Source organism: Balaenoptera acutorostrata, chromosome 16 (genome assembly GCF_949987535.1).
Source record: "Balaenoptera acutorostrata chromosome 16, mBalAcu1.1, whole genome shotgun sequence".
NCBI classification, from domain to species: domain Eukaryota; kingdom Metazoa; phylum Chordata; class Mammalia; order Artiodactyla; family Balaenopteridae; genus Balaenoptera; species Balaenoptera acutorostrata.
The window spans coordinates 26,502,912-26,523,559 of NC_080079.1; the positions used below are offsets into that span (position 1 = coordinate 26,502,912).

Here is a 20,648-nt window from a genome sequence, read left to right on the forward strand (position 1 = left end):
ATGTCAGATTGTATAAAATGTGCTGTGGAGAACAAAAAAGCAGGGGCCGAATTATTTAATTTAGGCCGGCCAAGGAAAGGGGACATTTGAGCAACGCTGAAGGTCGTTAAAGAGCCAAATGAAGTAAGTAAGGGGCTGGGGAAGATGTTTCAGGTGGAGGGAACAATGGAGCCCTGAAGAGGGGAGGCCTGGCGTGCTTGAGGACAAGCAAGGACTTCGGTGTGGCTGGAACAGAGTGAGTAGGAGAGGAAGAATCAAAGATTGGGGGGGTGGGGGAGGGCAGCAGGGGTGGTGGGCAGATCATGTCACCATCACAAAGACTTTAGCTTTTACTCAGAGATGGGAAGTCCCTGGAGGGTTCTGAGCTGAAGAGTGACTTGATCTGTATTGTTTTGAAAGGATCTCTGGCTGCTGTGGTAAGAAAAGGCTTGGCAGCTGGTGGGAGAAAGATGCAGCGGGGAAGGCAGAGCCGGGAAAAAGGAAGCCCAATCAAGAAGTTATTTCAGCGATACCAGTGAGAGGAGATAGTGACCGGAACCAGATGCTAACAGTGGAGGGGATGAGAAGTACTTAGATTCCAGGTATATATTTTAGAAAGAGCCAACAGGTTTTGCTGATGGACTGAATGTAGGCGGGAAAGAAGGAGACAAGCCAAGGCTGACTCTAAGGTTTTGGGGCCTGAGCCGTAGAAAGGATAGAGTTGCCAAGGAGGACTGTGGAAGGTACACGTCTGGAAGGAAAAAATCAGTTCAGATTTAGACAGGTTAAGTTCAAGATGCCTACTAGACATCCTAGTGGAAATGTCAAACAGGCAGTAACATACCTAAGTCCAGAATTCAAGAGAGAGAGAGAGAGCGAGAGATGTGAGTTACAGATGAAGAGCGAGAACCCCCAGAGAAGAGAGGCTAGTGAAGCCAGACACTGGAGGAGATCACCGAGACACAGGGTGTGGGCAGAGAAAAGATCCCAGCACTGAGCCTGGGGCAGGCCAATGTCTCATAGGGCAGGAAGTGGAGATACAGCCAGAAAGGAGATTGAGAAGGAGGGGCCGGTGGAGTGAGCAGAGAATAGAGAGAACAGTGCTTTGGAAGCCAAACTTTTTAAAAACTACTTCAAGAAGCAGAAAAGAGTCAAAAGTATCATATGTAGTCAAAAGGTTGTGAAAGATGACTTTGGTGACAAAAGATGATCAAGGTAAGAAAGGTCATAGATGAAGAATCCAAAGATTATCATCTCAGTGCCATCCACTGTGATTTCCACAACAGCCCTTCCTACTTCTAACAGGGACACACACTGGCCTGCTTCTGCCAGGGAGCCTTCACCGGAGAAAAAAAGGCCTGTGTCTTTAGACAGAGTCTGGTTTGTCCTCCCCCAAATAAGACCTCCCTCTTTTGAATACCCACTTCTGGAAATGATGCCATTAGATCTCCAATCTCCCAGGCTTAAAACTCTAAATCACCTTTGCCTCTTCTCTCCATTTCTCCCCACCCTTTTTCTTTTTTCCCTTTTTAACGAAGAGTGAATGAATGGATGGATACCTACATGCAATAATGTGTATAAAATGCACGGTTCAGGGACCTCCCTGGTGGTCCAGCGGTTAAGACTCCATGCTTCCAATGCAGGGGGTGCGGGTTTGATCCCTGGTCGGGGAGCTAAGATCCCACATGCCTCTCGGCCAAAAAACCAAAACATAAAACAGAAGCAAAACTGTAACAAATTCAATGAAGACTTTTAAAAAAATTGGTCCACATCAAAAAAAAAAAAAAGAAAGAAAATGCGTAGTTCAAGGAGTAGTTACAGAACTACCACCCAGGAGGGACTAGAGGGGACTTCAGGGGAATGGGAGGTAGGGGCAGGAAGGCGCCAGGGCGCGACAGGAGAAGCAGCTAAGTCGGATAAGCAGACGTAAGCAGGTTCCGAGGGGAACACAGGCCTGCCTGTGGCCTCCCAGGTAGGACCTGTCGGCAACCCCTTCTCTGTTAATAGCAGGGCCCCATAAAATAGATGACCTGGTGGTCCAGCAGCATATTATCTCATGATGACTCAGTGGCAATCCAACCTCAGAACAGGGGAAGCAACGCTCCTACTACATTTAGCCATATGTGGAGTAGCGTGTTCAGGTCTGGGTCTTGCATTTTGTAAGAGGCAAACTGAGGCGAGAACTACCAAGATCTCGTAAGATGTATAAGCAGTGGCACATGAGGAGGAAATGAAGGCCAGAGACATCGAGATAGATGAGAAACCTGGGCAGGGATGAGGCAGGACGGCAGCCTTCAAATCTCTGAAACAGAAGTAACCATTTGGTTCTCGTCGCTCCTCCTCAGCTGACAATGCTGCCCGTGTACTCGTACCTCGTTGACCACAAGGTTAGTTGTTTCCCTGCTTAGATCATAAACTCCTTGACCACAGGGACCTCTGTGTTATTCATCTTTGCCTTACTCTTCATCCGCAGGCCCCGCCAAGCCTAGCATAATAACCTAACACACCTACATACACAAAGGTAATACTTACTAAACCGCAACACAATCATATCATCCTATTACTCAAAAAGTGCTCGTTTCCCATCAACAGCTGAATTTAAAGGAAAACGTCTTCGAGTCGGGTTCAAAGGCCATCAAGAACCTGGTCCCCAACCGCCCCATCTTTCCGTCCTTTGGTCTCCATCATACTCCTCTTACGCTCTCATTGTCCTGGCCAATCAAATGACTTGATTTTGTCCAATCATAACCTCCATGGTTTTCCTCATCCCCACAGAAGAGGTAAGAAGGAGGCTCTCCTCAGGGGAAGCGATCAGCGATCACAGGAGCCCGACTGCTGCACACACAGCCCTAACACAGCCCCGCCTCAGCTACACCTGGGCCCGGGGAGTGCCTGGGTCTCTACACCCACATTACTCTTAACAGTAGATAGGTCCTTACCCTATCCATCGCCCTCTCAGTTCAACAGGTGCAAAATCAAAAGAAAAAGAAACCCTGAATAACAAGCTATAGTACACAAAAGCAGCTATTTTCTCACAGATTTTTGTAACGAATACCTGGATGAATTCTTACACATGCCTTGCAGATCTTCTACTGACTCATATGGTGATAGATCTAGTATTATGACATGAGTATAATGGTAAAGTTTGCTTAAGGAGAAGCAACACGATTTCATTCAGGGAGCTATCACCTTGCTATTTCTGTCCTGTTTAAAGCTAAAAAAAAAAAGAACCCACAACCTTCATGTTTTTTAAGTGCTTATTTTACCTCACCATCCCAGCCACAGCTAAGTGCATTTTTTCCAACTGAATTTTCCCACCATAAAATACACCAGAAAAATGTGACACAGATCTTAAAATAGTCCTGTATAAATAATCCAGGAGTATATCTATAGAAGCACTTGCTGTATATAGAAATACACTGGTTTTAAGTGATGATAACTGTTGCTATTCCAGGAGACAAAAGCCCTCTTTTATCAGAAGTTTTACTACTTCTAAAAATTCCAGTGGCCACCAGCTAAGTGGCTGACCAAGATCTCCCTAGCAGGACAGCTTCTCCGCTCCAGGTATGTGGGGTTCCTCAGCCATCGACAGTCCCAGTTAGGTCATGTCTGCCAGGAGGTTTACTAGGGTGGAATATGGAATCATGGTTTCCTAAAAAATAATCGAATTTTGGGGGGTGAGGGTAGGAGTTTTTGATGCAGACAGTATTTCTTAATAGGGCCGTTTCCTGGGTAGAACCCTGAATTTATCTACTAATTTAGATTATAACAGCTTTCAGGGAAATTCGTTGACCAAGCTCTGAAAGTAAGAAGGGCAATCATTCACGGAGGTGGTCAGCCTCTAAGGGACTTAAAAGAAACAGAAGCAAAGCCTATGCCTTCCCTGAAGGTTGACTGCAGAGACCTGGGCACAGCACAGGGAGCCCCCAGGAGTCAGAGCACCTAGGTTGAGTTCACCAGGGCCCAGCCTCAATGCTGCTCCCTGGAGGTTACCTCTCTGATTGTCCCAGGCTTCCTTCTATTTGCTATAAATACCTGTTTCTTAACATTTAAACTAAGTTTGGTCCCACCTGCCCATTCTTAACTGTAGTTTCTTATTCTGTATCCCTAAAATAGAAATACCTGAGGGACTTCCTTGGTGGTCCAGTGGCTAAGACGCCGTGCTCCCAATGCAGGGGGCCCGGGTTCGATCCCTGGTCAGGGAACCAGATCTCGAATGCCGCAACTAAAAAAAAAAAAAAAAAAGATCCCGCACGAAGCAACGAAGATCCCTCGTGCCGCAACTAAGACCTGGCGCAGCCAAATAAATAAATAAATATTTAAAAAAAAAAAAAAAGAAAGAAATACCTGAAAGAGAAAAACATTAAGTTGAACATATCTTTTAAGACAATCAATGTTTAAAAGAATTATGCTTGTAGATATCTTTAGAATGTTACTATTATTTTTGACTGGTTGAATTTCACTTCTCCATAAATATCTCTGATGCAGTAAGATTAGAAACATACACTGAGAAAATCCAATCCACGTGGTTCTCAGATTTTGACAGCTGTATCCATGGAGATTTGGGGCAGGTGTGGCTGCCTTCAAGGACATCAGCATTTACATCTGGAAAAGTTCCTGAAATACATGAAAACTGCAGACAGCTGCCTGGCACCTCAGAGGCATGCAAATATTCACTAAATGAGCGAATCCACACACTTATCTAAATCCTTCGAAAGTAGTTTTACTTTCAATCTATACAACTTTCCAGGCTAAAATAGTATTTGTCCTACAGCTAACTACCTCCTGCACATTTCTAGAGGTTTCCCCTCGACTTATGTTTTAGGTTATGTCTGGCCTTATTTTTTGAGGTAATAAATCACATCTTTTCTCAGTCATCATTATTACAGAGTGAAGACTCCATCTTTTTACAGTATGCCCAATATTTCATCTAAGAATTTAAGCTTGTGTGTTGTGTTTAATATAAAGATGTTTTGTAAAAAATCATCTGTCACCTACAATTTTCCCATCAGGCATACTTTCATCCACTCAAATATATACTGAGTATGTAGTTTATTCGAGCATAGGGCTAAGACATATACATGTCTACCTCCTTAAGAAAACATGACTATTTTTAAAAGACAGATTAGAAAAAGATTAATCATATTATAAAAGGACTGCCTTATAAATAAAATGGATCATTTTTAATAGAATTTTATTTTGAAACAACTGTGCATTCTTATGCCGTTGTAAGAAATAACAGAAAGGTCTCATGTGTTTTCACCCAAGATCCCACATACTTTTGGGAGCATCTTGCAAAACCAAATTGTGTGACAGCACACCTTAACCGGTATACTGACATCGATACAGTAACGTACAGAACATTTCCATCACCACAAGGACCCCTCCCGTTGCCCTTTTATAGCCACGCTCCCTTCCCTTTCCACCCCCCAGAACAAACCATGTTAATAGCTTCTCTGGTAAAGTAAGTGCTTAGTTTTCCACTGACAGTGGCTCTTAAGCTTTAGCTTTTAAGTGTAAACAAATATTTAAAAACTCACAAAATGGTGATCCGTAGGAAAACATTTTTCAGTCAACAAAAACCTGTTTTACATGCAACTTCTGAAAACTCAAGAGTGGGCTTCAGTCCTCACAAGATTAACTAACCAGGCTCCCCTGGTTGAGGCACACAGCGGGCAGTTCTACAACTGTGAATGCTCAGATGGGACTGCTTATAAAAAGCAGCAGAGATACCAGCCCTGATTTAATAAATGTCTGCAGAAGCACCTCTGTGGCAGTATTCTCCAGGCAGCTCCTCTGGCTTCTCTGAATGTGATGGATTTTTGATGTGTCAACTTGGATAGGTAACAGCCCTCAGTAATTCAATTAAACATGAATCTAGGTGCTGCTGGGATGGGATTTTGCAGATGTAGTTAAAGTCCCTAATGGGTCGACTTTAAGGGTAGCTATCCTGGGTGGGACGGACTCAATCTGCTGAAGGCCTTAAAAGTAGGGTGAAGGCTTTCAGAGGGAGAGAAGACCTTCCACCTGTTGAAAGCTGCTGCAGACCACACCCGCGGGGTTTCCACCTGCTCTGATCTTCCCTCCCTCATGGCCTGCCCTACCAACTCTGTACTTTCTCTTAGACAGCCTCTGCAATTACATAAGCTTGACCCTTTTAAGAAGATTCCTTAATGAATGTGGTATCTGTCTTCTACTGGTTCTGCTTGTTGAACCATGACTGACCTACTCAGGATCCACAGCACAAAGGGATTTAGAAGGCAGATACCAAAGGAAAACTAGGATTAGGGAATTCCCTGGCAGTCCAGTGGTTAGGACTCTACACTTTCACTGCCGAGGGCACAGGTTCAATCTCTGGTTGGGGAACTAAGATCCCTCAAGCCACATGGCGTGGCCAAAAAGAAAAACCAGGATTAGACTAGGATTAGACTAAGTAATATTTCCCAAACCCAAGACAATGGGTGACTGATTGTCTAGGAAGACAAACTAATATTATGTACTAATATATGCACTAAATGCCAGAGAGACCTGCTGAATGAACTTCTTGGTAGAAATAGCAAGTAAACTAAATTTTCAGAACAAAAAGTTAACATAGACTAAACTGCGATTGTATTTAAAGACAAGAAGCCGAATCATTTACTTCAAACCATCCACGTGGACTATCCTATTAAAGACAGCCCTGTGGTCCTCCCACCTAACTTAGGATTCCAGGCCACAAATAATAGATGGCCTCGCATTCCCACACCACCACCAGCTGTTCATTCTCTTTTGCTTGTTCTTCAGTCTTGCTGCCAGATACGTTAGCCAGAAACCCAAAGTGAGGCAATTAATAGAAGATTCCAGTCACTATGTGACTTGCTTAATGGCCTGTCCAAATGATTTGTGAGAAAAATCTTATGAACCAACAGAATAGAAACTGAAGAGTTTTTTCCATTATTCTCCTCTCCCAGAGTATTTAAAGATTTGGATTTTCCCATCTTTGGGGGAAATATTTTCTTATAAATAGTGAGGCATGCCGGGCATCTCCACTTCATCTTTTTTCGTGGTCTGTACCACTCACTGTACACTCACTGGAATGTTTTCCTAGTAAATAATCAGCAACGGAAAACGTGGCTAAGACAAAGGATGGCTTTCAGGCTGAGATGATGGGAACCTTCCCATTTTTCCCAAGAGATATGTAGTTCTTCTATAAAACTGAGGGGCTTATTTTAGAACCAATGAGTCTATTTCTGTCTTTCCTTTAGACTTGTAGCTTTCCTAAGGATGATAAATGAGGACTGACCATCTTAGTGAGGTAACAGCCCAAAATATTAGTAACTGCCCAACAAACCCAGTAATAGGAGATTCAAAAAAGGGAAACATACTTCCACTGCTAAGGTAAGGCCAACTATCAGTGTTTTAATTTTATGATTTGCTCTTCTGTTCCTTCCTTGGGTCTTAGTCTTTGGATCAGTAACATGTAGAACTTTGTTTTGCAGTCCAAAACTCTTAATATCAACTGAACTAATTTCTTGGATGATTTCTACAACACAAGGAGGCAAGATCGGTAATTAGACAAAGCAGACATAAAAACATGGTTCTCTTGTGATACAGTGAATAAAAATTACCTAAGTCCAGATGACGTGCTGAAAAACATACAGACGAAACCACCCCTTACAACATTTGCTTTAGGAGCAGGCATTTTAAGGAGAGAGGTGCGGTCATCACTTCTTTTAAAACCTGCTTAAAGGGAAAACTGAAGGCTGGTTTTATTAAGGAAAACTTTATCCCCTTTTCTTACTAAAGTCTCCTCTTTTCAGAAGTCCTTCCTGATGACCTCGAGTTGTAATAAGGAAAAGGAATTGCTATTATAAATTATTATACAGTTAATATAAGTTAATAATTATGCATTATCATATAGTTAATAATCACACGATATGAGGGGAAAGGGCTATCAAAATGATCAAAATATCACCGAGTCCTGGAGTTGCAGGGAAAAATGAAAAGTCATCTAGTTCAAATTCTCATCCAGTGCATTAATCCCATCTGCAAATTTTGAGCAAATAATGAACTTGAAAAATATAAAGGGAGCAAAAATAATGAGTATTTTTCTTGCTGACCTGAGATAACAGAAGTCCTAGCATTTTACTCTTCTTTTTCCTGTCCCTAGAAACCTCAAGCACTTCATCGTCACCACAGAAGAGAAAAAAATGATACATCAGATGACTTTAAAAACCAAACATTTTCTGTTTAAAATTCCTTCACAATTCCTTCTCATCACTCCCATTATCTATCTTCCCTCCCAGTATCTCTTAAAAATGTGTCAGAGACAAAAGAAAGAAGTTTTTGTATTTCTTTTTTTTAATTAATTAATTAATTAATTTGGCTGTGCCTGGTCTTAGTTGCGGCACGCGTGATCTTCGATCTTCATTGTGGCATGTGGCATCTTTACTTGCGGCATGAGGGATCTTTAGTTGCAGCATGCTAACTCTTAGTTGCAGCATATGGGATCTAGTTCCCTGAGCAGGGATCAAACCCGGGCCCCCTGCATTGGGAACACAGAGTCTTAACCACTGGACCACCAGGGAAGTCCCACGTTTTTGTATTTCTATAAGGAAAAACATCCATCAATAGAGAAGCCTGGTTAAATAAATTCTCATAAATCCATACAATGGAATACTATGCAGCCATTAAACAGGATCAAAGTAGATCTACCTAAATTGTTATGAAAAGTTACCCAAAACAGATTAAGGGAAAAAAAACTGGAATATTTTACATAGTATGATCCTATTTGTATAAATTGTATATGTATAGGAAAATTCTGGCAAGCAATAGTTGGTTAGCAGACATTTGATCCTATCCAAAATGTCCGTAAGATACCCTTGATATTCAGTCTTGTCCAAAACCATTTGGCACGGACCAAATATGCTCAGGACGTTTTGGACAGGACCAAACGTCCTACAGGGGAAACAGTTAACAGTAGCATGTTGACTGAAATTTGTAACCATCAAAAGTTTGTGTCCTACAAACAATAATTCTGATAAAGTCTTTTGTGTGACTGCCATCAAAAAGTAAAAAAGAATGGAGATTTATAACCACATGCACTACATTATTGTACATAATTCTAACAAGAGAGAATGTTTGACTAGGAATGAATGAGAACAGAATCCTCTGTCAACATTAGATGCCTCCTAAGCGCCACTTCAAAATTCTCTCGGTCCCATTGCTTACCCCCTTTCACCCCTTCCACTGCCACAGCGACCAGTTCCACACAGGCTCGGATTGGCTTCATGCCCGTGTGACCAGTGCAAACAGACAGCATCTCATATACAGCTCACGGCCCAGCTCATTGCATCTCTCACTTCTGCCTTGGGACTTCTCCTGAACGGAGAAGGAAATAATACCCATGGGAAAATACGTCCCCCTCTGTACTCAAGTACCGTTCTGAGAGCATCTCACAAGGCTCCTTTAAAAGTCCTAGGTAGGGGACTTCCCTGGTGGTCCAGTGGCTAAGACTCCATACTCCCAATGCAGGGGGCCAGGGTCTGATCCCTGGTCAGGGAACCAGATTCCACATGCTGCAACTAAAGATCCCGTGTGCCACAACTAAAAGATCCCATGTGCCACAACTAAAAGATCCCGAGTGCGACAACTAAGACCCGGCGCAGCCAAATAAATAAATAAATATTTTCAAAAATAGAAGTCCTAGGTAGGAAAGAACACCTGTTGCCTGTAGCCAAAGTTAACACACTATCACATCCTTGAATTTTCTTTCCTTCCTTCCCATTTCACTTCCCTTGTCCTGAACTCCTGCTCCCTGGGATCCTATTCCAAATAAATGTCCCAGCACGCAAGGCTTTGTATCAGGCCAATGTTCAGGCTAAGGCGCCATAAGAAGTTTTTCTACTGACCAGTTTCTGGCTTTGTACATTTCATCCTCTTCTGTTTCCATGATACCGATGTGTCTTAACACCTCTGGCACTGGTCTCTCGATACAATGCTGGTTTTGTACCTTTGTGTCACAATACCAGGTGAGCTGGCACCGTGCAGGAGTATTTCTCGAGGTCATTCCTACACTGGGATGGCTAGCAATAACTATACATTGAAGCGACTGCAAATCCAAACTAAATGTATCCCCAGCTCAACTTCCCCACAGCTAGATTCCAGAAAAACACCTGGGACCATTCCAACATTAGAGACAAAAAGAGTGAAAGAGGGTAATTAAAAATGCCAAGAGAGAAATTTTGATCAACTGTAGCTAAAATATCTGGATTTTGCAAATTTTACAAAAACACATGACCATGTAAAATAAACACATCTGCTAGGGCCCATGCACGTGAGAAGCATTTAAGTTTAAGGTTAATTAGCTTTATGGTAAATCTGCTTTTCACTATGTACTAATCAAGTAACAGTAACAAAAGTAGACAGAACACAAAGACTGAAAAGGATCAAACCTATATAACTACCACCATCCCCAGTCTAATCTTCTCTCCTAAACTTCAGAGATAAAAATATTCCAATTGCCTACTTGATCTTCTTCACTTGTCCTATGAGCATCTCAAGTTCAACATGCCCCAAACTAAATCTATCATCTTCTTTACCAAACTTGTTCCTTCACTTCTATTCCTCTTTCTGACTAATGGTACTAGAGGATATCAAGTGTGAAACTGTGGGAGTCATCTTAGATTCCTCCTTTTTCTCTAGTTTCACCCTGCTATGGCAAACTGGTTATACGCTGTGTTAAGCTGTTGAGTTGTAAATTTAAGACCACCTCCTAAATATCTACTGGATCACTCCCATATTCTGAGACATTCCCAACACCAGCTCACCTTAGTTACAGGCCCTCAATATTTCTCTTCTGGGACTTCCCTGGTAGCGCAGTGGTTGAGAATCAGCCTGCCAATGCAGGGGACACGGGTTCAAGCCCTGGTCCGGGAAGATCCCACGTGCCGTGGAGCAACTAAGCCCGTGAGCCACAACTACTGAGCCTGAGCTCTAGAGCCCGTGAGCCACAACTAGAGCCCATGTGCCACAACTACTGAAGCCCTCGCACCTAGAGCCCGTGCTCCGCAATGAGAAGCCCGTGCACCACAATCAAGAGCAGCCCCTGCTGACCGCAACTAGATAAAGCCCGTGTGCAGCAACGAGGACCCAACGCAGCCAAAAATAAAAAATATAAATAAGTTTATACTAAAATATATATATATTTCTCTTCTGAACTGCAATAAACTTCTAACTTTAATGTAATCTCCCAAAGCCACCTCCCTGATGCCATAGTAATCTTTCTTAAAAGCAAATCTGAACGTGTTATTCTACTGCTGAAAATTCTTTAATGGCTTCCCATTGCATTGGGGATAGTTTAAACGCTTCAGTATGGCCTACAAAGCTATCATGACATGATCCCTAGCTCTTTCTCTAGCCACATCTCCTACATCGTTGGTCATTCAATGACAGAGAACACTTTCTGCCACTCTCCTGTGCTATTTTACGGTTCCCTCTGCCAAGAACACCTTCCTACCCTTGGCTCCTTTACTCTGATTCTCCTTCAAGGACGTAATTCAACTATCAACTCATCCTTGAAGTCTTCCTAACCTCACCTATGCCAATTGGGTTTGATGTCCTGTCTTGGCGCTTCCATAGAGCCTTCATTAGCTCAGAAGGATTTATTATCCTGTATTATAATATTCTCTCTCCTATACTATATTGTGAGATTCTTGAAGGCAAGAGTTCTCTTTTACACCTAAAGCCTCAGAAGCTAGCACGGTGCCAGGTATATAATACTGTCAATAAATGCTGAATAAATAGCTCAAATTAATCATAAGAAAATGAGAAGGGGGATGAAGATTAGGGGAAAAAAACAGTATTATCTCTGCAAGCTCTTGTCATAAGAGGAGATTGCTTTTCTTCCTGGGACACAATGCAGTAAATGAGGCCAATCAGTGACTGCCAGTTGATTGTAATTTTTAGCAACAATTTCCCAGAAGAGTGACCAATTGTTCTTACCTAATCTAAGGCCTGGTACATAAAAGACTCTCATTTCCTATTTAATTTAATTTTACTGATTTTATTATTTCAGCTCCTATTGGCACCAAATTCTAGAAAAGTTACAATAGAGTTTGTCCCCAGATGAAGCCAGCTTGAAAAACAAGTACAAATCAAACCCTGTGCTCCTTCCTGTTGGGCTTGAGAATATCTTCAAAGAATTTTCATTGTCTTCTTAAATACACAACATGAATTCAGCCTGGAAACCGAGACTCAAATATTGAAATATGATGGTTTGTCAAGTAAAAATAAATAAATAAAAGAAAGAAAGAAATGAACTTAGCTTACTAAATGAATGACTGTTCAAAAGAAGTCAACGTTCATTTGCTTACACAAAGATTCTTCAAACACTTTTTGAGGTATCTGCCCCTCAGTCAAAATGACAACATGTCTTAAGCTTTCTGGGAGTAGGTATAAGAACTGCCTGATAATAACATCACCTTGGTTCCGGACAACATTCAGAAAAACCTAGGTCATCCTTGGGCACTAATCCCTCACCTAAAAAGTCAGTTTTAGAGCTCAAATATGTGTGCTGGGACCCCAGAGAATATTGTCAGTGACTAAGGGCTTAAACTAAAATTAGACAGATCTGGGTTTGGATCCTTTGGTTCTGCTACACACTAGCTGTGTAACCAAAGACAAGTCATTTACCCTCTCTTGGCCTCTCACTTTAATCATCTGTGCAATAGAGATAAAAATCCCAAGTTTCCATGAAAACTGAATGAAAAAGTTTAGAATTTAACACAGTACCTGGCTCATAGCAAGTATGCAATAAACGATAATGATTATATTCTTGATGAACTTTCTCCTGGTTCCGGAAGCTAATAATCATCTCAAATGAAGATGTATAATACTTTTAATATCTATAGAAACAGGAACTTGGGATCACTGGGAATATTCAGCTACAAGCTGCTTGTTTTAAAATAGAAGCTATGGGCTTCTATGAAAAGGGTAATTTACATCACCTGAGCATTCAATCCTATGCAGGCTTGTTTTAAAGTTCTTCAGCATAGCAACCCCACAAATTGTTCACTCTGTTTCTCAAAACCAAAACTTCGCAGCTGGGTGGATTCAAATGGGTTATGGAGATTGTCCTCCCTCCCCTCTCACCTCTAGAAGTAGTTGCTCCCGCTTACTGGATGAGGCAGTGGGGAGGGCGGCCCATGAAGGAAGCTTGTACAGCCACTGCCTTTGTCATATTTCCTCTGTGAAGAAACAGAAGACTTCAGTTCCTGGGATTGGTTAAGCTCTAGAATAGAGAACTAAGGAACTACTTTGTATTCTCCTAGAAATCTCATCTCTCTTTGTGCATAGCGCCATTGCAGCAGAACTGTTACACATTTTTGCATCTTGATCAGGAAACTGGAATGATAATGAACACAGGTAGCCTGCCATACACCATAAATTGAAGGAAGCTGGCACAGAGCAGAGAAAGACTCAAAGACTGCGGGAACGTGAAGAGGAAAAGCCAGTGAAAGAATAAATTATATACAACAACCATGCCAACCCCGACGTCTGCAAAAATACTGTGACGATTACTATGCTTAAGATCAGAATTGACTTGAGGTCAGTATGGTCTCCTCTGGTGCTGGGCATGGATTCATTCAACAAATATTTTTATTGAGCACTCACTACATGCTAGGCACTGTACTAAGCATGAGGGATTAAAACAAACACATACAAATAACACTAGTCTGCATTGTCAAGGAACTAGGAGCCTAGTGCGAAAGACAAGTAAAATGATAACATGGTAGACTCTCTCAAGGGACCTCCATGTGGCAACTTGCTGGTTAACTGACACACTCATTCTCCCTGTGAAACACACCAACTGAGGCCCGCAGCACACTGAAAGCTTCTGGCTAGTAAAACTACTACTCTGCACACTGTACTCGCATAAAGTAAGCAGAATGTTTACTAAGAATTGGTTATTTTTGTTCCCAAACCTATTTATGACATCTGCACTTGATGCTGCAATTTAAATATTATAGAAACTCATGACAATAAAAAGAAATTCCTGTTTCTATGGAAACTATGATGAATCCTCTGGAAAGAATGAATCCTCTGGAAAAAATCAGTAAAAGCAAGTTGCTTAAAAAAAAAAAAATCCCTCAAAACAAACGTATGGATACCAAGGGGGAAAGGGAGGGGGACGGGATGAATTGGGGATTGGGATTGACATACATATGCTACTATGTATAAAATAGGTAACAAATGAGAACCTACTGTATAGCACAGGGAACTCTACTCGGTGCTCTGTGGTGACCTAAATGGGAAGGAAATCCAAAAAAGAGGGGATATGTGTATACATATGGCTGACTCACTTTGCTGTACAGCAGAAGCTGACACAGCAGTGTAAAGCAACTATACTCCAATTAAAAAACAAACCAAAAAAACACCTCAAAAACTTATACTGAATTAGGAGTGGGCAAGAGAATCACGAAAAGTGAGGAAAAAAATCTTTAATGATTCTGCACTTTGTATTGTTTGTTCAAAAATCCTTTGTATGGTTTATTCCACTTAAAAAGAAAATTCAAATTTAGAGAATTGAGAGAAGATATAATATAGATGTTAGATGGTCTCCTTCAACCATTACAGGGAACACAAATCAGCCCACATTCAAAGAAAAAGCAATACTATTTTCCAGTGCCTGTTGAAAACTGATTCAGGCAAAGAACATAAATGGCTGCTAAACATTAGAGGAAAGGTTGATGGAGAAAATAATTTTCATGTGGTACCAAAGTATCACTCCATGAATTACTGTGATAAGCCGTGGAAGGGGGGAAACATCTTTACAGTGGAGACAATTGATAGTTGCCACCTTAATCAAGTGATTCAACATTATTAACAGTGAACAACCAGACTGTGTGCCACCTGATGTGATGTGCTGTGAAGTACAGTTCATCCTCTATAAAGTATTCTTGCCAAGTGTTTAATTAAGAACTTGGATCTAATTTCCAGTGTAGAGGTAATACAGGAGATCAGAGAAATTAAATGATAATAATGAGAAAACAATCATAGAAACCCAAAATGTAGAATACTCTACCAAAGAACTAGCTTGGTTTCTTTAAAAAGTCAATACAATTATTAATTCTGTTTGGTATCATTATGATACCAGTTTGGTTATATAAGAATGTTTGTTTTTTTTTTAAGAGTTCAAAGGGGTAAAATGACATGTCTTGAATTTGTTTTTAAAATAGAAGAAAAGCAAAGAAAAAAGATAAGTGAAGCAAATATGGCAAAATGTTGATAATTACTGAACCAATGAATATATTGGGGTTAATTGCCTATTTTTACTACTTCTGTATATACGTTCGAAACATAAAGAGTAGAAAACACTCAACGTCATGAAAAAACTGAGGGGGGGGGGGATTATTCTAGCTTAAAAGAGACATAACAACCAAATGCAATGCACAAACCTTGACTGAATCCATGTTAGAAAAAAAACAATTGTAAATGACATTTGGGGAAAATAACAATTAGAAAATCCAAATATAGACTGGGTAGTAAATGATTCTGGGGAACAATAAATTTCTTAGTGATAATGGAATAAGGATGATGTAGGAGAAATAATGCTGAACATTTCAGGGTCAACTGTCATGATGTCGGCAATTTACTTTGAAATGGTTAAAAAAAACATTAAGAACTATCAAATCTAGGAGGTAGGTAAATGAATATTCATTATACCAGTTTTTAACTTCTCTGTATTTTTGAACATTTTCATAATCAAAAGTTTTAAGTTTGTCAAAGGGTTGCAAATGCTATTTTCAAAATAATATATTTAAGATAGGTATATAATTTGTTAAATTCCATATTTCAGTTAACTTTCTTATTTAGTGAACCAACTAAAAGGTAAGAGGGGAGAGGATCCAGACGTGGGGTGCTGATACATACATGTATAACAACCAGCTCTCTGGGGAAAACAGCCCTGGCACGTAGCATTCGCTAGTTTCCAGGGTATGAATATCCCTACCACAACTGATTCCAAATTACTAACATGATGTCACTGAACACAGAGTTGGGAAGAGATGAGTACAATTGGTCTTTCCAGCCACTAAGAGCCAGTTCCAACACACTACTGAATCCAGATCATAACAGAAGGATACCAGCCGTAACAGGAGAGAGGGAGAAGATGGTTTGCAGAAAACAAAGAATCAAGGTCATCAGCCCACAAGGGGCAAGGCAGGGGAAGAGACAGAGGTGTGAACACAGAAGACAACGTATTAAATTATATACAAATATTCAGCATGATGCTTGGTATACAGTAATCACTAACTTACTAAGCACCTCCTACTATTATTATACTATTATTTTCTAACCTGATGCATAATCTAAAAGGTCATCTCATCTTTTTAAGATGTCATATGGTGGTTGCTTCTAGGGAGGAGAACTGAATGGCAGGGCAACTTGTAGTCAGGAATGGGAGGAAACTACTTTATTGCTTTGAGCCTTTTCAATTTTGAAAAATGTGAATGTATTACTTATTCAAAATATAAATGAAATTATCTATAAATTTTAAGACATGGGTCTCTTGAAAGAGCTCTTCTCTCACCTTAAGTCCCTAGCCTGACATGTATGCAGTTATGCACTCATCCCCATCATTCCTAATGTAAGAATTTAAAAATCAACAGCCACAACCAATAAGAAAAGTTCCAAATCATCATGCCCAGCTGACATGGTAGAAACTGCAGTTTAACAGGTCTATTTATATGTGGAAAAGTTAGAATCTTGGCTGCCTCAGTACCCATGATAAGATTCACATGAAATCTTCAATCACTCAGAATGCCACATTTCACTCCAAAACACATTCATTCAACAAATATTTACTGAGCGCCTTCTATGTCTTTGGGTCTGGGAACACACATGCATAGAATTCTCTCTCCAACTCTAAGGAGTTCTAACTTGGCTTTGGAAAGTTTCCTTTACTAGGAATTTATCTAATCTTGGGCAACTATCTTTAGGCCAAAATTACTATTTATATACATGAACAGTAGAAACAATTCTTACTTAAAGGAACCAATATTTTCTCATAAATTTGCTGGAAAACACATTTTGTTACACGAATCCTGTCTTGAAACCATAAATTAGAGGTGTATTCTTCTAGGGGGAAAAGGCCATAGAAAAAGGAGCACGTAAACATGATTCTTCGATGATTAGCAGTGGTGAGTCCAACTCTCTGTAGGACTCCGTGCCTCCATGGGCAGGAGTCAAGTGAAGTAGCAGAAGTCAAGAGGGAATTGCAATCCTAGGAGTAAAATAATCCCCCTGAAGGCCTCCCCCATCATCAAGGTCAAGTGGGAGCCCCAGAACTCTTTGTGTTTCTGGCAAGACCACTCCCCGGTCTCCCCTTCAATACCTGCAGCCCCTCCACCAATGTCTGTCTTGGGATTGTTGACTAATTTCATCATGCCTTTTACGCCGCTCACAAGAAGCCCAGGACTCCAAGGCCATTCCTTATTTTTTGCCAGCCTCAAGTGGTTTCCTCTCACGCATGCATTCAATAGCACTCTGCTGAAGGCTCAGGAGATCTGTGGAGCTCTCTCTTCTTCGATATTCTCTGAATTCCAGCCTCTTTCACCTCCCTGAATTCTCAACTCCGCCTCCTCAACTCAGGGAGACTGCCAGGTTCTGTTTAGGTTGCCCCTCCTTGTACCGCAACCTCCATCCAGGTAGAAAGCTGGGGCAGTCATAAGGGTTCACCTTATCTCAAGGATCATTTTCCTGCACTGCCTGCTGTCCAATGTCTGAAAACCACTATTTCAATATACTTTGTACAGCTTTCTGCTTGTTTAATTAAGGAAGGAGGGTAAATCTGATCCCTGTTACTCCACATGGGCACAAATGGAAGTCTCTCTTCCATTTAATGTTTATTTTCCATCCTAACTTAGTCACTTTCTTCCATGGTCACTCCCTTGACCTCGTCATTCACAATTACTGCAATCCCTCATTATCTCATTCCGAACATCTACTCTCCAACCACCATCTCCTTTTTTTCTTTTTTTTAGGACACTCCTGCTAGTACCCCAATTCCAACAATCCTTTGCCTTACTTTCAATCCATTGTTTCCATCACCCTTACTTGTCCTCTTTCCCCTCCTAATCTAGCTCTACTTCATTCCATTGTCAATCATTTTAATTAGACCCTCAACTCCCTGGCCCCTCTCCATCTTATTTGCTTGGCTAAACAACAACCCGGGTTAAATCCAACTCATTATCTAAGAAATAGTACATATTTTATGTTTTAACTTGTTTATTGTCTTCTATTCCACTAGAAGGACAGCTCTGTGAAGGCAAGGATTCTCATTTTCTTTGTTTACTGCTGTATTCCCAAAGCTGAAAACGGTCCCCAATAAACGGATGATACTCAATTATTTCTTGACTGGTTTAAATAATAAAATCCAATGCTCAACATAAGTATTCAAATGAAAACACTAAAAGTGAAATCTATCATTGTTTCTAGAATATCAAACTGCTTCTTGCTGTAAGAGAGATCATTAAAAAAAAGCAGATAATGTGTATATACTTCCATCCCTATTTTTTTTTTTTTTTTTACAACCTCTCTTTAATGATTTTTTTGTAATGTTATATACATGGTTCTGACAAGATGTCAAACTAGAGTGGGCTCCCAACAGAATCTTGGAGATCCCAGAGACAGGTTAATAAAACTGTCACACTAACATAAAAGCTGTGAGAAAAACCTCAGGCAACATAGAGCAGCCAGGTTTCAGCTGGGAGGAGAGGCCCATGCTAGGCTCTGAGCAGGTAGCATGCAGGAGACCAGGAAGAGAGAGGTTTCTTTACCTGTGTTTCTTTCTCTATGTTGCTCATGCTTTCTTGGCCCCCACTGCTCATAGCACTCTCCTGCCCAGTTGGCTCTACCAGCAGTATTAGGGTGGTATGCTCAAGTGGGCTGGGTTGGGGAACAGTTAAATATAGGTACAAGCAACTGCAAAGCCCTAAGTGTATCTTCCTCTTCCTACCCTCCTTCCCAGCCAGAGTAAGGTGAGGACTATCGTCAGAGAAAGCTCTCAGAAGCACGAGCCAGTGCCTCTGTTTTTGCTTGGGAGTCCAGGGATCCATCAACAGATGACATGGTTAAAGAGCCAGAAAAAATGGATTCATAGAGAAGACAGATGAGCTCATCTTAGGGGCACAACTGCTATAGAGAAAAACAAAATTAAAGCACCTATATCAGCCAAAATCAAGCTAATGGATCAGTATGGAAAAGAATAAATTAGTGAATATCTTCAAGGAGGGACCATAACTGGAAACATGCAGTAAGAACAGGAAGTTTTAAAATAAGAACTAGAGTTAATGGTATGAAAAATTAAGAGCCAAGATAATAAAGAACCCAGTAGCTGGGCTGAAGAGCCAAAGATTAGGTTAAGAAACTCTCCTAGAATATATTAGGAAGGGAAAAAAAGGATGGAAAATAAGAAACATCAAGAGGTAGAGGACAGAAGTGGAAGCATCAATATATCTATGTAATGAGGCCCAGAGGAAAGGGAGGAGGAAAAAACAGAAGGAGAAAATATTTGAACAAGAAAAAACTAAGGGTTCCCAAATTTAGAAAAAGATGTAAGACCTCGGACTGAAAAAAAACCCATAAAAAGGGAAAAGAAGAGGGGGGAAATTTTATAACTAGTCACAGTATAATGAAATGAAAGAACAACAAAAAGAAAAAAATTCCTAAAGTTTAGCGGAAAAGTAAATCACTTATAAAGGAAAAACAAGAATCAGGTTGACTCCAGAATTCTCAAAAGCAACACTGGTTCTAAGAAGCCAACGGAGTGATAGGTTCAAAGGTATGAGAAAAAGAAATTCAAACTTAAAAATAAGAAATACATATTCTGGAATACACTATAAAAATGGGAAGGGTAAGTAAACAACTTATCAAGTTTATTACTGTCTAAATAAGGTATAAAACCAAAAGTAAATCCATAGCAATTCCAGAACTAAAATTCTTTAAAAATCAAAGCACTTTGGAGGGGGCCCGGTAGTGGGGGTGTAGGGGCTGGAGGGTATAGAGAGGAAGATGAAAACTTCTAAGATACTAGTATTTTTTGAAGTGTGTGTGGGGAATACATACATTTAAAGGTTTAAAATAGGGAACAATTTTCAATAGGAACAAACACCAGTATATATATTATCAAATTAAGAGTTAAGGACAACTACCAAAAGAATAAATATAGAATGTATAACTTTCAAACAGAAGGACTATTAGATTTAGCCAATAGATGGTAGGAAGAGGACAGCAAAAATAAGCAGAGAACATGAAATAAAATAGCTTAAAAAGTCAAAATGCAGAAATATTTTATGATCGATATAAATGGGTTTAGCTCACTGACATTCACAGAATAACTTTTTAAAAGATACAGGTAATATATGCTCACTGTACAGAAAACATGATGAAGTAATTTGGAAAACAATTAGAATCTAATGAAGAAATTAAAAATCACCAATAAAATCCCACCTTTCAGACATTTTTCTCTACTGAAGTGTTTATTACATACTTTTTTTCCACAAAAAATACCTTTTTTTGCACTTAAGTCTGAAAATCTTTGCATATCAATCAACGTGGAACCTTATAATGATTTTTAGTGGGTAAATTGTAGTTCTATTTTATATCACCATAATTGTTAGATATCCAGT

The 20,648-nt window shown here is 40.3% G+C and overlaps 1 protein-coding gene across 5 annotated transcripts in view; it reads right to left on the reverse strand.

The window, feature by feature from the left end:
* Window positions 1-20,648, reverse strand: part of CNNM2 (cyclin and CBS domain divalent metal cation transport mediator 2) — a 150,670-nt gene that overhangs the window by 39,377 nt on the left and 90,645 nt on the right. The window contains exon 2 of one of the 5 annotated variants that reach the window (XR_009005652.1): window positions 13,111-13,205. The exons of the other annotated variants lie outside the window; for them this stretch is intronic. The gene's annotated coding sequence lies outside the window, so the exon portion shown is untranslated. The remainder of the gene's footprint in view (window positions 1-13,110; window positions 13,206-20,648) is intronic. 5 annotated transcript variants of the gene reach the window in all.